The sequence below is a fragment of the Gossypium hirsutum genome, chromosome A13 (genome assembly GCF_007990345.1).
Source record: "Gossypium hirsutum isolate 1008001.06 chromosome A13, Gossypium_hirsutum_v2.1, whole genome shotgun sequence".
Classification (NCBI taxonomy): Eukaryota; Viridiplantae; Streptophyta; class Magnoliopsida; order Malvales; family Malvaceae; genus Gossypium; species Gossypium hirsutum.
Genome location: NC_053436.1, coordinates 49,380,463 through 49,403,694, shown reverse-complemented (window position 1 = coordinate 49,403,694; position 23,232 = coordinate 49,380,463).

The following is a 23,232-nucleotide window of genomic DNA, read 5'->3' as shown; positions in this document are numbered from 1 at the left end:
AGATAAGGTACATGCTATATGCTTATATTCGAATGAGGTTAATGAATTACAATGGTGATAGTTTGTGTGAAATGTGGTAACATGTGATTAAATATACATGGAATTTGGAAAGTATCCGGGTTAAGACTCACTGACTACGTGATGTGGCCTAATGGCTCTTTTGAAATGAGACTAGCTATATTGAGATACGAATAAGTTCGAATGAAGTGATACCTTATTAATATGTTTCCGTGTTGGAAAAAAATCGAAGGTATGTGAATATGAACTAAAGAACTAAGCTCCTAAATACATATATAAAATTATGTATATGCACAAAATGAGTGCATATGATTAAGTGGTTAGAGGTATTGAAAGATTGAATTGGTAATTGGTAACTATGGAAACGGTAAGGTACAAAGGTTAAGTATATGGTAAGTGATACTTACTTGCTACGTGAACTCGATTTCATTTGTATTACAAATGTACTTGGGGAATCACTTATGAGATGGTTATAAGTTATATTCAACGAGTATTACCTCTATCAAATTGTTTATGTAAGATGAAAACATGAATATGTGCTTCCAAATATGGAAACCGAATGTGATTATAGTGTTATGTTTTAGTTCGACTGATTAAACTAAAAGTAGCATGGATGTTTTTAAATGCAAAGGGGTATATACTCTTAAATTTGGATGAAATAGATGAATTACATGTGCATACATAGGGTTTAATCTATTTGACCGAATGGTGATATATCTTGACATTTCAAAACGTGATTTGTGTAAGGCCTAATCTTAAGCGACTTAGTAATAAATCAACAATTACGGATGATCAGCACATTAAGTTGGCCAGGTATGTATTATGTACTTGTGTAGGCTTATTAAGCCCATCGAGACTTCACTTGGATTTTGTGTAAGTTATAAATGTATTTAATCCAGCAAAGTTAATTGTTTTACTTAAGACTTACTAAGCCTTGAAAGCTTACTCTGTTGTTACGTTTCTCTATTTTATAGATTATCAAATTTGGCCTTTGCTCGGGGATCGTCAACAACTCGTCACACTATCACTATCCACTGTTTGGTACTGCTATGTCTTGGATTATTTTATGGCATGTATAAAATAAACTAGTAGCGGAATAATATTCTGGTTAATGTATATAAGCCATGCAAAAATGGCATCTTTGAATGTGTACTTATAGAAGTTTAATTTTATCCTTGGTTGTATTTAGCATTTATCTAGATGAATGATCTTTAAGTTAAAAATTTTACTGTTCCGACATGAGTTACAAGTCTGGTAATACCCCTTTCCTATTCCGACAACGGTTACGGGATAGGGGTGTTACATTAGCCCATTTCAGTAAAGTATCAGTAATGCATACAAAGATCTTACACTCCACTCCACTCCGTCCAACCCTACACTCCATGTGGGGATAATATCGACCCACCCATCCCTACACTCTAAAATATAGTAACGGTTCGGCACAAACAATAGTTACAGCACAGCTGCCAGTATAGGCTTATAGCCTTTCAGTACACTTCCTCCATTATCATATATCCCACCCCATGCAATGCATCATAAAATAATGTTCATACAATAAAGATGGCATGCTCAGACATTCATATACACATAGGGGTATTTTCGTCATTTACCTTTTAGGGTATAACAGTTGTAACATAATTTAGGGTCTAGGTTACTTACCGACCTAATAGTAGGTCCACAGTCTTCTCTTGTGACCTGTTCAACCTTATCAAATAAACAGCGAAAATGGGCCCAAGCCTATAATATGATCAATGTGGGCCCACACACTCGTGAGGTCCAATAAGCCCAAATAATGGCCTTCACTGTGTAAACAACACAGTCGGCTCGATAATCCCCACACATCTGTGTTGTTCACCCGTGTAAGGCCCATGAGCCCGTGGGGCCCACATGCCCATTTCGGGCCGTCCTGGCCCAAAAAGACCTAAGCCCACGAAATCGCTCGTGGTGGTATCTACGATCACATGCCCACACTTATGCGTTTTAGTGACCTCACGAGCGTGCACACGCTCGTGCGGTATCGATGGTCATAGATTTCTGGCTTTTGCCATTTAACGAACGAAACAGTGTGATTACACACCTGGTTGTGAAATGTGTGAATAGCCCCCGTACAACCAAAACCTACATTCAACCAAGGTATTCTATAAGCCATATGTCAATAGAGTAAATGACCTTCCTTAATACAATCCCAACTAAACATAATGCTTGCCTTGATGGAACAAGAACGACTTAGATCTCTTAAACCGCTTAACTAAGATTGATCACACGCTCGCCACCGAAACCTGCGTTATTAGTGAAATCCATTACTATGGTTACTTAAACACATGGCTTGAGACCTCATGCTCTACATTAAAGAAAACACAAAATCCAATAGTATGGAAAAGGAGCATGAGGCCAACACCCAGTAATGCAAGCCAACATACCCCCATTCAAAGCATAATAGCTACAAACAGAGTTACCTTCAACGACAGATGAGGGAGAGGTTTCGAATGCTTCAGTTATCCCTTGCACACTCCTTCTCTCCTCAAGGAACTCTAGAAACCAAAAGAGCCACCACAAGGGAAAAGAGATAAGATTCGGAAATAAGAGATGAATGTTCGGCTCCACTAGAATGATAGAGGAGGAGGCTCGATAAATGTTGAAAGAGAAGGGAAAACAAGAAGAATAGTGAACTCACCGATTGTTAGAGAATATCAACACATCAAAGAAAGATGAAGATAATAAGGGATGAAGTATTCGACTTTGGGTACCAAAAATACAGTATTCGACAAAAAAAAAGACCAAAAGGGGAGAGGGAGAAGAGTAACGTTTGAAGAAACCACAAAATCCCCTACAATATTTGGCCAAGGCTTGAGGTAGAAGAAGAGGATCGGTTGGTCCTAGAAGCAAAAGCTGAACAATCCTAAGAAAAGAAAAGAAAGAAATCGGCCAAGGAGAGAAAGAAAGGAAAAAGAAACCCAAAATGCAAATCCCCAAAACCACAATTGAATGACACTACAAAGTCCTATGCACCAATCGGTTTCCACAGAAAGAAAGCAGCAAAACCAAATGCCAAACTTACCAAAACCGAAATCTCTGAGTGCCTAGCATCCCTATACGGCACCAACACTCTTCCCTCAACACCTCTCCTTAATTTCCTCCTAAAACCTCTTCAAAACATCCTCAACCGAACACTATCCAAATCCCTCTTTTCCCTCCCAATAATTCGGCTACATGATCCCCCACTCTAGTCAAACATCCCAACTATCCTAGCAATAGAGTCCCCCTGACATACAATCACCTACTCAACTGTTTGCAAAATAAAACACACTAGCACATTGCAAGACCCGAACCCCAATCTTCTAGCAACCAGTAACATGCCACTATCCCCTTTACCACTAGGTTCTTTTGTGACTTGTTTCCCCACAATTTCTTAAGAACCCAACATCTAGCAGTAAAGGTTTAGCTCAGAAGAAACCAAAAATTTTGCTAAAGCCTAGATTTGAACCCAAGTCCTCTTACACTACTCAGGACCCTTATCCACCACAACAAGTAAGCCAACATGCAATATAACACACAATTAAATTACTAAAAAATTTGAGGCGTTACAGTGTGTCACACACGGCCTAGACACACGCTCTTGTGTCTACCCGCGTGGAAAAAAACAAGGTTATTTACCAAGCCATTTGCCCACCCTCACTTACACACATCTACACAACATCACATGGCACAAATTCAAATATGTAAGATCAACCAAAACATTTACAATTATGAACATCACATACCAATACCATATCAACATTTATCACACACACAACATTTATCATGCCATAAATCATTCATGTCAATTTCACATTCATTAGGCTTTATTTAACTACTCTCTAGTTACCTTATTGTACACACAAATTTATCATCTCATCAATAGACCACACTACCAAACATTTCACATTCATGTCATAAATCACATTTCCAAACAATTCACATTCACCAAGCATACCATGATCATATCACCAAAGGCATTGACATATATATGAATATATTTAGGCTTACTACCATGTTAGCCAAATAAGCCAGTTCACATGGCCAAATATCAAAACAAGCCTTTGACCCTTACAAGCCAATACATTGGCTAAAGTCATAATGTCACATATGACCAAAAGACCAAGTCCCTATACATGCCATAATCTCAAAATACTTAAATTCGTCAATACCCAAAATGATAGCTTGATAGTGTGATAGGATCTTCGGTGATCTCCAACCCGAGTTAGCTTGACGGTACTATAAAAGATAGGAAAGAAAGGTGATAAACCGTAAATTATACATATTTTTACCCCATGCTTAATGCATTTTATGGATGATTTCCCATTAGAATTGGTGAATTCAATGGTCCTAATGCTTTAATTTCATGTGTTATACTTAGGAGAGCATAGGAGAGCGAAAGGAACGAGAAACGGGCCAAAAACAGAGAAAATGGGCCAAGGTACAAAATCAACACGGCCTGGACCTCCTCCCACGGGTAGACCACACGACCGTGTCAATTTGGCAAGCTCGAGCACAGCCTGAAGTAATCGAACATGGGCGTGTGCCACGGGCGTGTCCCTGTCAAGCCCAAGTTGAGTCCAATTTGGAAAAGGCTAATTTTGAGGGCTTCTAGGCATTCCAAAGCCTATAAATACACCCTAAAGAAGAAAGAAAAGGGGGACGAAGAAGAGGGAGTAAGGAATTACTCCAAGGAAGCTTATTGATCCATCTCAGAAGCCGGATTCATCATCAAGACTGAAGATCTCTCCTCAATCTCCCTTCAGGAGTTTGGGTTTTCTTTATGTTTTGTATTCTTTATTCTTCTGAGATGTTTTCTTATTTAGTTATGAACTAAAACCCTTAAATACCTAAGGGAAATGAAACCTAGGACGAATCTTGTTATTATTTCTGAATCGTATGATAAATATTTAACTTGTTCTTAATTATGTGTTCTTAATTCTTGTTTTGATATCCCAGGATACTGATTCAAGACATGCTCTTATTCAGAGGAGGAATAAACCCTGTCTAAGAGTACATTTGTCATAATTAAGCAGAGTTGATTGCGCGCCTAGACATAGGGTGACAAGATTTTTCCGGATTAGGGTGAAACCTAATAAGGGGATCCATAGATCGAGTTAATGCAACCCTAGAGTGTTAATTAGAGAAAAGTCTCGGTTATTCAATCTAGGGATTAGACATTATTAGTCTTGAATAGGGATAATAACATAACTTAGGGTTCTCTACGAAATAAGTTGAATGAATAAATCATCCGATTCGGAGCCAGAATAACAATTAAAGTCTAGGTGGATTTTTCCTTAGGTATTGTCTTAAGTCAATCGATTTTTTCCCAAAAGAAATTCCTCAATTCTTTTCTCTATGGGTTCTTAGTTTAGATAATTAGTTACTTAAAACAAAAACCTCTTTATTCTTAGGCTAGATAAAAAAAAGACAGTCATTACCAGTACTTTTAGTTCCTTTGGGTTCGACAATCCGGTCTTGCTAAAACTATACTACTTTTCGATAGGTACACTTGCCTACATCGCAATAATAGTTAGTTTAAGAATGAGTAATTATAAATATTTAAAACCTATCACGAAATCACACGATCAAGTTTTTGGCGCCGTTACCGGGGAATTAAGATATTAGGAACGCTCAATTTTATTACTTTAGCCATTTATTTTTCTTACAATTTAATTTAATTTAATTATTATTATTATTTATTAACCTAATCTTTCTTTCTCTTGGCAAGTTTTTATAGTTTATGACTAGAAGAAACCCGACGGGACCATTACTTTTGACGAAGAAATCGATCGTACAATTCATAGAAACCAAAGAGAAATAAGGCGCAGCTTAAGATACACGGAGAACGAGTAAGCAGACGATACTCAACCCCAACTGAAGAGATGGTTGAAAACCAAGCCAATCAGCTACCTCCTGCAACTACGGTTAATCAAAATCCTGCTCCATGCACTATGTATGATTATGCTAAACCTTCTTTAACAGGAACTAAATCTAGCATAGTTAGACCTGCTGTTGCTGCAAATACTTTTGAATTAAAACCTAACACTATTCAAATGATACAACAATTTGTTCAGTTTGATGGTTTACAGGATGGGGATCCCAACACTAATTTAGCCAAATTCTTAGAACTATGCGATACATTTAAAATTAATGGCATTTTTGATAATGCCATACGTCTTTGGTTGTTTCCCTTTTCATTGAGGAACAAAGCTAAAAAGTGGTTGAATTTGTTACCACGAGGGTGAATTACTACTTGGGAACAAATGATTGAAAAATTCTTACTAAAATAATTTTTGCCGACTAAAACGGTCTACGATGGATAGGAGAGATACAAGGACCTTCTGAGAAGGTGCCCTCACCATGGGTTACCGCTTTGGCTCCAAGTACAAACATTTCACAATGGTCTGAATCCTTCGACTCGGGAAATGGTTGACGCAACGGCGGGCGGGACCATCAATAATAAAACACCGAAAGATGTCTATGAGTTTATAGAGGAGATGTCACTGAATAACTATCAGTGGCAAGTCATGAGGAGAAAGCTAACGAAAACAGCTGGCGTTTACAACATCGATTTGGTCACCATGCTCTCTAATCAGGTAGAACTCCTGAATAAAAAGATTGATGGTTTTCTTAATTCTTCACAGGTTCACCCAGTAATGCAGTGCGAAGCAAGTAGCGGTGGAACAAACCATTCGGAATACCAACCTTATGGCCACAGCATGGATAATGAGCAATTAAACTACATGGGTAATAATCCTCGACCTCAAAACAGTCTATATAGTAACACTTATAATGCAGGTTGGAGGAACCACCCCAATTTCTCATAAGGCGGTCAAGGAAATCAAAGACCACAACATCCTCCAAGCTACCAACAACCACCCTACCAACAGCAAAAGAAGCCAAACCTTGAAGAGATGCTCTCAAAGTTCATAACAGTGTCAGAAACCCATTTTCAGAACATTGAGACAGCACTTAAAAATCAACAAGCGTCGATCCAAAGCCTCGAAACTCAGATAAGCCACCTTTCAAAACTAATCTCTGAACTACCACAAGGTAGTTTGCCAAGTAATACCGAACCTAACCCAAGGGAACAACTCAACACAATTAATAATTAAGATGACGAAGGAGTCGTTGAGCCTAAACCAGAATCGAGGCAAGAAACTGTGGAAGCAAAGGTTAAGGTGAGGTAGATCAAAATTAAATGTGAATATGATATTGAATTTTATTCGTTTCAATTGAACTAAAGCTGTTAGTGAATCATTTTAATGCCTATGTTATATGAGTTCGATCTTGAATGACATGATATACATGTTTAGATAATTTGAATGCAAGGAATGTGTGAAAGAGCAAATTTGTAATAAATCTGTTTGGGACAGCAGCAGTAGCGTGATTTTGGAAAATCACCATAAATTGTGGAAATTGAATTAGAAGCTGAATAAATTATGTAATTAAATCTTAATGAGTCTGGTTTCTTATAAAATAAACTGTATAAGCAAAAGAATTGTAGATAATGAGATATTTGAAGTGGCGTGAGATACAGTCAAAATGACTTTGAAATCCCCTGTTCTGTTTTTAGAAAATCCTTGTAAATTGTACAATGATGATTATAAGATACAATTTATTTACATAGACTCATTAATGAGTCTAGTTTCAAATGAAATAAACGATAACATATTTCAAATTCTGCATAATGAGAAAATTGATTCGTAGTGAAGAGTGGTCAGAATAGTCAAACAGTGAAACAGGGGAAACTTCAATAAAAATCTGGTATTTATTGGTCAAACCAAAAATTATGAAAATTTTATGGATGGAAGATATATGAGTCTATTTATAGGGAAAATTAACGGCACTTGAATTGGAGTTCCTTAGCTCCAGTTATAAATAATTTAGTGACTGTTGCTCAGGAAGACAGCTTGTAGTGAATTTGTGATTTTGTTGCAAACATGGTTAAAACTAGTTAATGAGATGCTTTTCGAGTTCTTGTGATCATATTTGTGATTTCAATATTTGGTTTTAATTGAGCTTAGATTCAAGTGAGGTGAATTTGCTAAATATGCATTATGTTCATGGATACTTGGCAAAGATGGCAATTATCTAGGAATGATTTCTTGATAATTTGAAATAATTGATCTATAAGTAAATTAATTGTTTGCATTGCTTAAAACTTACTAAGCGTTGAAGCTTACTCCGTGTTCTCTTTTCTATTTCTTATAGGTTTATACTTTAGTTCGAGTTGGAAGAGCCGGAGATATCATCACACTATCGAGTCATTATGTGAGTTGAGAAGATTGTATATCATCATGGTTTAAGGCGTGTATAGGATAGACTATAGGTAGAATGATATTTTGACTTTGTATACATTATAGCCATGCGAAGATGGCTTGCTCATTTGGTTTAGTGAAACCTTATAATTGAACTAATATGTTGAAATGTTTTAGTTATAACTTGATAGTAGTTAATTTGTTATTAGATATTCGGCTATGTTTTGATAGTGAGTCATTTTAGAAATTTTATAATAGCTCTTATGGAAAATCAATGCGACAGGTTTGCATTGTTGATAATTTTTGTCTGGTAAGTATCTTTGACCTTATAGAAGTTTTGTTAAGTCAAGTAATACCTCATAACCTTATTTCGGCAAAGGATACGGGTTAAGAGTGTTACATTTAGTGGTATCAGAGCTATGGTTTAGTCGATTCTCGGACTGACATAGCAAGTGTAAGAGTCTAGATATACATGCCGTAAGTAAAGTGTGATAGTGTGAGGTCTCCCGGCTCTTATAAATTGTTTTGCTCAGGTAATGATGTGTTCTAACCGAGTTATTATTAATTGATCTGAAATTGATATTGAACTGATTGTAATATATATGTGATATGATGGAATTGAAAATTTATGAAAAGAATTTTATGATACGTGTCCATCAGTGTAAAGAGATGTATGAAATTGTATAAAGTAAATGGTAATGAAAGATCAAATTGGATAGAACGCAGGGAATGAGTACGATCGTTCAATAATGAATTGACGGAAAAGACCATGGTTGAACCATGGCAATACATGAGACAGATGAGTTAGTGTAAGACCTATCAGAAATAGGCATCAACTTGGGCAGAGCAAAGTTAGTATAAGACCATAGTTGGACTATGGCATCAAGTAAGCGACGTACCCAAAATCGTAAGACGTTTTTCAATGGGATAAATATTGACAAATGATCAAGACTAAATGTGGAAATTTGATAAGAAATTATTTGGTAATTTGAGTAATAGAAATGAAAATTTGAATCATGATAAATTCATTTATGTTTTGTTAATATTCACATGAAATAAAGTTGCATGTGAAACTGAGATATGTAAAAATATGTTTGTAACAAGATGAAAAGTTGAAATCTTTGAATGAAGTGTTTGAATCAAGGTGTATAATACTATGATGATGAGTGATGAATTTATCTGTGTATTCGAATAGGAAACTCCCTTTCGAGGCTTAACGACCTCACCCCCTTACCAGTGATATCATTATAAGGTTTCAATGAAACGAAATAGAACGAGTTTGGAAAGAAAGATTAAAGAGTTAAATAGTGAGATAATGATATTATCTGAGAGAAATGATTTTAGTTTCAAATGATTTGAATAAGAAACTTTGGTGTGCTCTACGAACGATGAATACGTGATTGATCTTATCAATGGATGATTACATGTTAGCTGGATTAGAAATTAAATTAATGCACTAAGTGAATTCGTGAAGCTTAGAAAGGTGTTATCAAGTTATAAGTTAGAAAGGGGTTCAGCTTAAATTGATTTCCGATTTAGAATTTCAAATGTGAAAGTGATGATTGCTTGTTGCTTTGAAATAGAGTGTATAAACCAAGAAGTCTGAGATTGTATAACCATTGTTCCAAAAGGCTCATAGTGTCAATTAGACTGTTTATACAGGAGTAATAAGAGGCACGATAATATGAGAAAGTGGTATTGATAATAGGTATAAAACGTAATATTTCTGACCTCGCATTTAAATGTCTGAGATTTCAATAGGTTAAGGTTAACTATTAAGCGTCTTTAGGACTACTTCAGCATGCTTTGACATCTGAAAAATGGTCAAATAGAATTTTGATGAATTGTGTATCAGGATTATCTCTTATCATTGAAAAAAAGATCGATGTTATTTGAATCATTGTTAACTGTCTGAATAAGTCTTTTCGTACACATAGATTTCTCTTTTGATAAATCAGATGAGTTATTTGTTTCTGAGACCGTCAGTTTGCACATGGTGCTAGTTATCATTGTTTTAGATTGAAATCTAGAATTTATATGGTAATTCTGGAAGAAACTACAGTAAGCTATGAGTACGGGGTTGTTTTGAAAATTCTTGAAATATTTGTTTATTTTTATGTTTTAAAGTTTGAAAATAGCTAAGAAAAATTGTTGCTATGTGTATACAAACTTGGTTAAATGGTATTATGCATAATCTTGGTATTTGATACCTGAATGGTAATTGAATTGGTTGAAATTAGATACTACATTGAATGAGTTCATACATATTAATATTAATGTTTAATTGATTTGAATCATGGAAGTACCATTGAGCTTTATCGCTCAGTGTATGATTTGTTTATCTTGTGCGCAAGTAATTGTAGATATTGAAGAACCAAGGAGTGATCCTGCATCCATACTGTGACACTCGACTCAACAATGCTTGTATAGTTTTCTTATGTTTTCGATAAATGGCATGTACTTAAATTTTGAGTAGGTTTTCTTATTGTAAATGGACATTTTGAAATTTTAGGTAGTTGAAAATGTTTGTATAGTTTCCTTATGTTTTCGATAAATGGCATGTACCTAAAATTTGATTTGGTTTTGCATTGTAAATGGGCAAAATCTCCATAATCCACCGTAGCCATCCATCGCTAATTATTTTGTTCCTCACAAGGAACTAGTTGGTTCCTACGTAACCGAATCAGATTTGAAATCGAACTATATACAATTCGACCACTTAAATTTCTAAATATTTTAGTAGAGCCCTCCTACTTAATGTTTTACTCACTTAACTCTTGATTCTCCTATAAATTCAAGTCTGTGATGAGACACGAGTATGACAGTAAATGAGTCACGCATACATAGTGTTGGAACTGGTGTCCTAAGTGTAGTATATTTGTTTTTATACTTTTATTTTCTCAACAAATTGGTTTAATAACAATATCTATTAATTACATTAATACCCTTATATATTGTCCTTAATGGTTTTTGCACAGAAAGCAAAATGGAAGCAAATATTGGCACACTAGTTATATAACGTTTAACAAATACTAAGTGGTATTATGTGGTCAGAGGATTGGAGCGAATGACTCCTAAAAGATAGAGACATAGATGTGACTGACTGGATTGATAGTACATTAGACAAGACTCAAATAGAATAGATCTTAGATCCATTTATGGATTTATTCACTTGTGACGTTCATAGTTTGACATACCTTAATCCTGAATGGATGATAGGCTATGTATGCGTGACTCGTATACTTTGAAGTAAGTAAAAATCTGAGTTCAAATAGATAAGGAACCCAAACCTGGTGGATTGCGTATAAGACTCCTGCAGTATGTAGAATCATTCACAATAGCAGAATGACTTGCCACAAATTGTAATGGTAATTTAAGTACTTTTTGGCACTTAACGAGCTTGTTTTAAACTCATTTCATGTTTAAGTGTTGCATTTTTAGTTTTTTTAGCTTAGTTTCAAATTAATGCAAAATAAGCATTTTTATGCAATATTTCGTGTTGGTTGACCCATTGGGTCAACATCAGCTTTAAGGCAATATTAATGATTTAATTGAATGTGTAGGACAACTATTTTCAAGCCCAAAAGCATCAAGAACGACAATTGAGTTGCAATATGCACTAGGCTGTGTCGCGACACAGGTCTGATGGAGGGAAAAAATTAATTAAGGGTGCTTCCATTCCAAAAATCCATATTTAGTGTGATTAAGGCTTGTATCTAAAAAGGGCTACTAACTTTGCCTATAAATATTTAAACATAGGTCAAGCTTTGGGAGCTTTTGCCAAAGCCGTTTTAAGGTTTTAGTTTAATAGTTTTGGATTTGAACTTAGACTTATTTTATTTTAAAAATAGTTTTATTTCTTGTTATTCGACTTGGATTCGGTATGAGTCCAAGTATTCATTATTAAGTATTTTTCATAATTTTCTTTTATGTTTCTCTTGCAAACTACGACATCTCAACAACTGTTAAAGGATTTCTCAGATCTGAGTACATCCAATTTATCAAATGGATCAATTTCTACCCTTCTCTCATTTTAATTTAATTTGTGTGTTTTGCATGATTAATTTAATTCTAATAAATATTTTAATTGAGTCGATGAGTGGCTAAGTCCTTTAGGGAGATTAACGAGCAAATGTGGGAGTTATTGTCACACTCGAAATCCTTTAAAACCCAGAAATGAGGAACTTTAAGGGTTAAATTGAAAAAGAGCGAGGGCTGGCAATTTCTATTGGAAAATCAGGAAAACTTTGAAATAGAATTTGGATAAGATTGAAATCCAAATCTAGCTTGGCTAGATTAGAACCAGCGGATTCCTTAGTGGGAGATAAAATGATTATGTATGAATGGTTGTTATGCGATGGAAGATAGTGCATGAATGGTTATATATAGTTGGGTAATGACTTCACGGGGAGGATTGAACTCTATTATGTACCATTTTCCTCTCTTCTTCATCTTTCATGGTTTCTTTGGGGAAGCAGTGGTATTAGAAAGCTCTACATGGATTGGTGATCGCAAGGCTTGATTTGGAAAAGTAGAGAAAACAGTAAGGTGGTAAGGTTCTGAGCCCTTCAGTGTACATAAGACTTAGAAAAGCAAAGTTAAGAGTTTCCAAAAACTATTTTAAGGCATGGTTTTAGAAAACTAAGTTTTAATCTAGGATTATTAAGTTTAACCCATGAATTGGTTTTCTTGCTTAGTTGTTTGGAAACTAGAAGCTCTGGTGTCCGAGAAATGCTAAGTAGATAAGATGAAGAAGCATTAGGTGAGTTTCTATTCTCCAACCCTAGAAAGGCTAAGTATGATTAAGAGCATATAGGTATTTGAATATCCGCCATTTTAGTTCAGTACGCATGATGCTTTAACTATAAACATGTTTATTGCAAATGGAACTATGAAAGGGGATCAATGATGGGCTAGAAAAAGTTAGAAATAGGGAAAAGAGAGTAGTTCTATTAAGTACCACTATACAATGTTGTTGGGTACAAACTGTGACGTGCAAAGCTCCAGACCTTACGGAGGGGACACTACAATGTTTGAGCATTAAAGTATAGAAATGATGAATTGGAGGAATGAGAGGAATGTGATGGGATAAGTGAGAAAAAGGATTATGGCCAGGCCATGGGGCAGATCGGAGGCTATACACCTAAAATGAGTAAGACAATAACTGAAATATGCTATGACTTCAGAATAAAATAAGTAAGACCATAGTTGGAAGATGCTATAGCATTATGGTAAAAGATGAGTAAGACCATAGTTAAAAGACACTATGGCATCATGATGGAAGTGAGTAAGACCATGGCTGAAAGATGCTATGGCATCCTTCGAAAGTTTGTTGGGACAATAAACATGGGGAATATAAAGTGTAATACCATAGTTGGACTATGGCCACCAATTGTGTCTGTCGGGACAACAAATATGGGGTTATAATGTGTAAGAACTTAGTTGAAAGATGCTACAATATCACGGGATAGTTCGACAGGACGTTAAATAGGAGATGGTCAGCCAGGATGATAAATGGGTGAAAATCAGAACAAAAATTGTGGGACAAACTTCATTACGGAAAATGGGCTATAAGAAAAATGAAAGTATGGGCATGCATTAGATAGCAATCGGGATAAAGGAATCAACCAATAGAAGGGAAATACAAAGAGGGAAAAGACCGCTAGAAGAGCAATTGTAAAAGCCAATAGAGCTTATGGGTGGTAACTCGACATGAATAGTAATAGAAGTTGACACATTAGTGGTGCCTATGTAAAGGTGAACAAAAGTTGGTATAACTAAGGATCATAGATAAGGATCTGCAATTAAGGAACATTGTGGGAGATTTGAGAAACCCCAAATTTTAGGGGCTTTTCATACGTACGTTTTTTAGTTCATAAGGAAAAAAATGGAGTGAGTTAAAACCCATTGACAAAGAAGGTTATGCCAAATGATGAAATTGTTTGTCAGGACTATTCCTCTTTAAGGGGAAATCATTGAGGAAGTACCAGCCAAATGGCTAGTGAGGTGGGAATGCCGAATGAGAAAGAAACTATGAACCTAGAAGGCATCTAGTGGTAGCTGGCTGATTCTAAAGGCTAAATGGTCCACAACAGATATGTATATAAAAAAATGTGAACCTGACCCCTCAAACAAGGTGGATTTCATGAAAAGTAATCCAACCAATAATTGTTGCAAGTGGGACTAAATCCACCAGAGTGGTGAGAAATTATTTAGGCAATCCTAGAGGATAGGACGACAGCGAGCCGATCAGGACTAAGGTAATAGTAAGAGTTTTCCATAGGCTATTCAAATTGGGAATGATCACTGAAGAAAATGAACTCAATGGTCTTTAAGAAGAAGGCCGAAGGGCCGCGTTAATAGGGCATGATAGTGGGGAACAACAATACACTTCAATGATAAAGTGGAAGGAAGAATTTAAGTAAAAGAAATGATAGAGTCCGCAGAGATGGCGAGACATACAAAGAACCTTTTAAAGCTGAATGGATGCTAATAGAAGGCTGAAGGCAATCACTCAACAATCTATCCACCAATGGATATGATCAGGAATAAGATGGTCCATTACTATGGGTTTAAGAGAAATGTCCCGAAGAGTAGGGAGTTTATGTACTTATTACTATTTATTTAAACCCTGAAAAGGCGAAAGAAACTCACTAAGTTCATTCTAACTTACAAACAATTTGAATTGTGGATGCAAGATTAACTAAACAAGGAACTCGAGGAGGGACCAAGCCAGATCGTGTTGAGTCAAGGGGCATTGAGGGAAAGTATCATGCACATAGGAAGAGGGTACCTTTAGAGATTTTGCCAATGGGGCGAATATATTGTAATCAAATAGTTCCCTTAGTATTAGGAGTTGAGGTTGTGAACTTTTAATTTATTTTAACCTATTGTCTCTGTTGGAAAACATTTTTATATAAATAGGAAACACAATATGTTTCATCTTAGTGAGAACATGGTATGGGAAATAACCTGGTTCAATTGTGACACTTCGTACCAGGATCCAGTGATTGGGTTGGGTAGGGGCGTTTCATCTTTGTTTATGTAGTTTAATTTTTATTTTATAATTTTAATGTTTAGCTTAACTATCGTAATATAGTTTTTAATGATTACTGTTTAGGCCTAGTACTATAGACAGTATTTTTAGATTTAATTCAACCTCCCCTGGGTATGATCCTCAAAGTACTTCCAATACCCTGTTGTACATTTACTATATTACAATTCGACCCGTATAGTTGCGAACCCTATTGCTATATTTCTAAATCTTTTTGCTACAGCATTTCTAGTTAAACATTCATACGTTTAGCGCCGATCAATTTGTTAACACCTTTGCTGGGGAGGTTTCAGCAATAAATTTAAATTTATTTTTTGCAATTAGTAGACTAAATAGGTAAATTTAAAATTATAGATACAAATTTTAATTTATTTTTTCTTTTTAATTTTAATTGTGTTTACTAGTTTTGATTCTTTGTCTCTAATTTCAATTTATGACTCAAAGTGGGAGCACTTCAATTGAGCCATATCCTGATTTGGAGTAATTTCTAAGGGAATAACAACAATAATTATGTAAACTTGGTTTGATACTAGTTGGTTAAAACCTAGCATTGCTAAACCAATTATTACCAAATCACAGTTTGGAATCAATCTCGCATTGCTGACTTGGGTGACCACGAACTTGCAATCTGGTGATGATTGGATCCGATGGCATTTCTATGATGATTTGAACATATTTTCAATATGTGGGATATGCTAGAATTTTAGATGAGACAATTAAATTACTTTTGATTCCTTTCACACTTGGAGGCCAGATCAGAGAATGGCTAGAGTTGTTACCTCAAACACTATCACTATCACATCCTGGGAAGAATTTGTCCAATTATTTTTACATAGGCTCATAACAAGACCTTTTTCACTAAAAACTCAAGCCAGAATAGTCGAATTCAAGTAAAAACCAATCAAAACATTTGGACAAGCTTGGGACAGGTTCAAGTTAATTCTTCAAAAAATACTTTGTGGTGGCATTGATCTGGCCATTCAATTGCAACATTTTTATAGTGGCTTAGATCAAGATAACAAAGGAAAATTTGATCTTAAGGCAAGAGGGAGTATTTGGACAAAGACAACTCATGAGATAGTTGTTCTCCTAGAAAAATCAAGCAATAACGATCACACATGGGAACTGACAAGAGAATAAAAGATAGTAAATGAGTTGATGGTTGTGCTAAACAAGATCAATAGTGGAAGAATATGATAAAAAATAGATTGAGGAGAAATCAAGTGATGGCGACTCGAACATCTTTGATTTGGATGCAATGATAGAGGAAGAATTTCTTAAGGACTTATTGAGAGATCAGTTGGAACTAATTTATCAGCTAGATGGGGAAAAGCAAGATAGAAAACCATTGAGTCAATCAGAAAAGTCTTCAACAAACATTGTTCCATTGATCACCAAACCACTAACATTGGAATTGATGTAACATCCCGACATCGGGCTTGGAAGTTTTGGCCTTGCAAAGAGAGGGTTCGCTGGTTGTCGTCTAACTAAGGCTTCGCTAGTATTTCATTGAATTGGGGAGTTCGACAAAAGATGTGGTAAGGAGGTTCGCTAGTGTGTTTGGTGAGCTAGTGTTCACTAGTGAGTTTGGTGTACTAGGGGTTCGCTAGTCAAAGATTGAGTCAGACTCGAATTAGGAAATAAAAATATGGTGTATCTAGGAATAGTTTAAGTGCAAGTAACACCTTTCCTAAGTCAGGTAGGATATCCTAAGATTTTTAGGACATTTAGGTCTATAAATACGACCCTTATTTCGTGAGAATTCTCTCATCAAATATTTTGTTGTCAAGTCACTATTCTGAGTCAAGTTCATAGCACCCAAGGTAAGTCTCTATCCTGTTATTTTTGATTGTCTAGAAAGCTAGGTTTGCTTGTATGTGTGAATTCAAAAAGTTTTGTTTGCTTAGTTCTATGTGATTTATAGTGAACCAGTCGAACCATCTACCAGCAAGGATAAAGGCAAAGCCAAGCTTGTCTTGTTCTTAGTTTTTTTCGATGAGTGGTTAAGAATTGCCATAAATATTCTAACTAATATGTCTTTTAGTATGAATATTAAAGGTTTGTATCTTGTGTGCAATCTGTGATGGTTTTTAAGAACCTTGCTTTTAAAACTAAGTTTTAAGAGTAATGTTTCTACAAAACTCTATTTTCAAGATATGTTTTAATGCTATGTTTTATGCGTTCTCCTAAACAAGTCAATGTTTCAAAGTATGTTTTAAAATACGATTTATAAAATCTATTTTTATGAGATTTTGTGCGAGCTTTTTGGAATAAGTCTTTGTGGGTGCTCCTTTGCAAGCCTTATGTTGGATATATTGGTATACCACAGGATTGTGAGTACTCACCTATAAGTTATGTGATTTTGGACGTTGGGGCACCGGGACATGTGGAGAGATAAGGGAATGTCAAGCTATGCTCAATTCACTGGGACATCTTGGTGTATAAGAGAGTGTGCTGCCTCACGGTACACTTATGGGACATGTTTCTGGACTCTTTGAGTCATTCTGAGGTGATTTAAAGAGACCCACATATCCAATAAGACAAGATTTTGATAAGTGAATTGGTTTTGCGACCTAAGGCATACGTTATTCGTGTTTTCTAATAAGTATGACCGAACCAGTCTTGCAACCTAAGGCGAACCTTGTTGAATTTTTATGAAAAGTATGTACAAGCAGGCTTCGTGATCTAAGCTGAACCTAGACTCATTTTTTAAATGTTTTATTTAAAGAAAAACAGGCCTTGCAAACTTAAGGTGTGCTCTGTTAGCAAAATTTGAGATTCAACTACTAAGTTTTTGAAACTATTTTTACAAAACCTATGTTTTCTGCGAACTGGGTCTCATAACCTCACCCATGAATCCAACACATGAAATGATTTTAAGACGAAGTCTTCTTTTTGTTTTTTTAAGCTCAGTTTTTAAGCATACCTTGTTGATTCTTGATTATTCACCAAGTTCTCAATGAACTCACCCACTCCTTTCTTACTTCACAGATAAATAGGTAGCGGATAGTAGTGGCGAGGTTGATGACTTGGTGAGGCTCACTCCTGTATTGAAAGTGGAGAACCTGGGAAAATTTGACGATGGGATTTATATTATTATAAGGGTTTAGAATTACCATAAGTTAACTCTATTTGATATAATCTCTTTTATGATTAAGTCTACTTCTTGTTGTGAATCATATCTGGAATATCCTATTATTAGTAAGTATTATGAATAAAGATCGATGTTCATTCATGTATGAGTGTTTCTTCAACTATAATATGCAAGTTTGATTTGTTGGAAATACAATTTTTCTGTGACCCCGATAATTACATGCGTACCCCAGACTTAGCAAACCCATATACGTATGCAAACCTATGTAATTATATGAACTCCACTAAATTATGGTAAACTTTGCATGTATGTTTCATTTGTATATGAAGTTTGATTAAATACGAACCTCTAATGTGTGTGTTCATGTCGCGAACTTAGTTAGTACACAAACTATTTAGCAAACCTATGTTTCTAGTGTGAACTCGTACTTTGTGTAAAATTAACTTGTGATAGATACGCAAACTATTGTTATTTAATGCTAGCAAACTCTTAAGTCTTGTTGCTATGATGACATGTGAACCTTTCTTTGAGGTTTTGAAAGCTCACATGTAACCCTCTGTGCGTGCAACATTCCCACTCATGTGTTATTATTTAACACATTATTTGTTAATTATAAGTGGTGTGTTGGAGGTTAGGCTGGGAGTTAACGAAGAGTCACTTCGGTGGCTAATGTTGCACACTGGATTCGTATCGAAGCCACTCGACCAAATTTTGGGGTGTTACAATTGAAATAACTACCACTACATATGAAGTATGGATATTTGGGTGACAATAATACTTTACCTGTGATTATCACAGTCAGGTTTCCAATTGATCATGAGAAGGCATTATTGGAGGTTCTAAAAATGCATAAAAAGGAGATTGGGTGGACCATTTCCAATATTGAAGGAAACAGTCCCATGTTGTGCTAGCATAAGATTTGACTAGAGGAAGGAAAGAAGCTAGTTGTAGATGCCTAGAGACTTCTTAACCCCACAATGAAGGAAGTGGTGAAAAAGGAGCTTTTGAAATGGCTTGATGCAAGAATTGTTTACCCCATATCTAACAGTGAATGGGTAAGCCCGACATAATGTGTTCCCAAAAAGGTGGCCTAACTATCATTGCAAATGATAAAAATGAGTTAATACCAACTCAAACTATAACTGGATGGTGGGTGTGCATCGATTACAAAAAATTGAACAATGCAACGAAAAAGGATCACTTCCCACTTTTGTTCATTGATCAAATTCTTAACAGACTAGTAGGAAAAGAGTATTAATACTTCTTTTATGGGTATTCGAGATATCATTAGATCCAAATACATCTAGTTGATCAGGAGAAGACTATATTCTCATGCCCGTATGGGACTTACACATTCAGAAGAATGTCATTTGGATTATGCAATGCTCTTGCAACTTTCATGAGATGTATGACAACAATCTTTGCTGACATGTCGGAACAGGGTTTGGATATGTTTATGGATGAATTCTTGGTCTATGGAGATTCATTTGTAGAATGTTTGAGCAACTTGGAGCGGGTACTAAAAAGATACGAAGACACCAATCTAGTCCTTAATTGGGAGAAATGTCACTTCACGGTGAAAGAAGAGACTGTTCTCGATCATCAAATTTCAAAAATAGGGTTAGAAGTAGACAAGGAAAAAAATAGAGGTAATAGATAAATTGCCACACCCCACATTACTTCGAACAGTGAGAAACTTCTTAGGGCATGCAGGTTTTTACTGAAGATTTATGAATGATTTTTCTCAATTTTCAAAGCACTTAAGCCAATTGCTACAAAAAGAAACGCCTTTTGTGTTTGATCATAAATGCATACAAGCCTTTGAGTTACTCAAACAGAAGTTAACTTTGACCTCTATTATATTTAGCCCAGATTGGACAAAGTCCTTTGTAATTATGTATGATGCAAACGACTACACCGTTGGAGCGATGCTAGGATAATACAAGGATAAAGTCTTTCATGCAATCCATTATGCAAGTAAGACTCTAAATCCCACTCAATGTAATTACAACACTATTGAAAAAGGAAATGTTAGTGGTTGCATTTGCATGTGAAAAGTTCAAATCATATTTAATTGAGAATCGAGTTTACATTTAGACAGACCATTCAACATTGAAATACACCATGAAGAAGTAAATGAAAGCCAGACTAATGAGATTAGTGCTGCTACTTGAAGAATTTGATCTATGGGTTCTCAATAGGAAATGAATAGAAAATCAAGTTGCAGATCAATTATCGCGACTGGAAATGGAAGAACAGGAGAAAGTAAGTACCGAAATGAATAAGAAATTTATAGATGAGTAATTGTTCCTAGTAGAATAATGTTGGGTAATGAAATCAACCCATAGCTGATAACTCTTGAAAAGAGTTATATTTCATGCTTTTAGACTTAGCTAATTGCTTGTACTTAGGTGAATTTAGTTGCATTTTAGGATATTATATCGGTATTTTTAGAACATTGCAACATGGAGCTTGGACTGTGTTTAAATGTTATTATATGACACTTTTAGTTGTTTCCAGGAAAGATTTGTTTGTTGATTGAGTGGTAGGTGCAGAATGAAGAAAAATGAAATAAAGGAGTGAAGGTTTGCCAGGGAAAAATGGTGGATGTTTGCCAATGCAAATGACGTGGCAATTTGTAATTTCGAGAAGATGATCGAGTCAACACTCTATGCTTAACAGTTTTAGCTTAATTCTACTTGTACCAGATAAATACATCTAAAATAGAGGAGAAGATAAATTTTGGGCTGTTGGTTTTATCTTAGAGAAAAAAGAATTTAAAAAGAGGAAAAAGATCATGAGAAAATGAGTTGATGACCACCTACCCAAAAGGAAGAAATTTTAAACCAAAACGAATTTAAAAAGTGAGAAGATAATTTTTGGTTGTTAGATTTACCCTAGGGAGAGCTTATAAATAGGCCAAAGGAGGAAATGCTAAAACACAACAAAAAACACAAAAAAGAAGAAGAGAGAAACGAACAAGAGGAAAGATCTTAAGGAAAAAGTGAGAGGGTTCCAACTGAACAAGATAGGAAGAGGAAGTCATCCACTTGGCTAACATAGGATACTATTTTGCTGAAGTGTGGACCAGTGGCAGCTGCCTTCCCAATGTTCTTTGATGTTTTGTAAACGATGACTTTGGTTTGAAATTTTATTTCCCAGTCCATGAGCTAAATCTCATAGGGTTGAGATTATTTCGATGAAACCTTAAACTGCCTTTATGGATCTAGTGTATATTTGATTTACTATACCGTATCATTTGATTGTTCTTATTTCTTAATTAAAATGCAAGCAATCTCTAGACATAGAAGACTGTTCGCATACTTATAAACTAATTTTAATTCCGAAAGTGTTAGATTGGTTGGATTAAAGTCAAATGAAATAAGCAAGTATTCAAGAGACACATGTGGTAGACTCTAAACAATAAAGTCATGATCATACAGAAGGAACCCATGCAAGATATCTAAAAAGCTTGTAGACACGAGCAAGGAAACTTGAGGTTTTACTTTTGCGAGAGGCAAGCCATTTTAGAACTCTTCTGTGCAGTAAAGTAAATACAAATTTTCCAAGGCATTATTAACAGTAAAGGTTGATTCTGGGTAATCCTAAACTTTCGAACAACATCACTTTATACTTATTCTTTGTTCAAGTATCTTTGCCACATTATACTTAGATATTTATTTATATATTATTCACAATCACTCTCGTTTTTACATTTCTGCTCCCATTTTTTGTAACACCTGATTCCCGGCCTGGATGCCAAGTTTTATATTGAGATGCCACACCTCGGTCTCACATCAATTTCATTGTAATTATCAGAATTGAAGTACATGCAACTTCATTTTACTTTAATTACTCTACGATTTATGAGAATATCAAGTCATGCAAACTTAGGTTGGTGTTTAATCATAGTAACATACGACATACAAACATAATATGTACATATTTCGAGCATTGGGACCACTTAGCAAATTTCCCCCAAAATGTTACGTAGGTATTGATACCGCCTCTATGGTATCGATATTTCCTTTAAGTGGTGTTGATACCACCTGGAAAATCGATGCCAAACTAGCAATTTATTTCTAGCCAAATTTTAAAACATCGAAAAATATCAGTACCTTTGCAAAGTGTCGATAATTACACCCTGAGTATCAATAAGCAGGCCAAGGTATCGATACGAAATTGGTATTTAGACTCCCTGCACTTTCGAAAATACACAAGTATCATTTTAAAAGCCCTAATATCGATACCTTTGCTTTAGGTTACAAAAATTTGGCACATAAGAGCATTTAAATAATTCAAACTTAATCCCTAAACATCACGCTTCATTCACCTAGTCATATAAGCATCATGGTGTCTAAAATAATAGTCCAAATACCATATCCAAGTCCACATGCTTCCAAACATACATAATATGCAAGTAATCTAAAATATGTCTTAACAAGTCGATATAAATGTTTACTGCATTGGTCTATCACATTGCCTTTATTTCCCAAACATAAATAAACATATAACACTTATTAATAGAAGCTAAATAATCAGCTTGGATCACTTCCTTAAAGGCCACACCGCTCACACCGACACTACTTATCTGCAACAGTTAAAAAGGAGTGGGTGAGCTTAACAAGCTTAGTGAATGCTCAAAATAACCACTACGTAAACAAGTCTTTATGTATCAACAAGGTAGACATGCAACATGATCACAATATCTTCTACTATTATGTCATAGTTTACGCATTTAATCATCTTTCATGAATATTTACATAATAATCACATGAATACTTAAA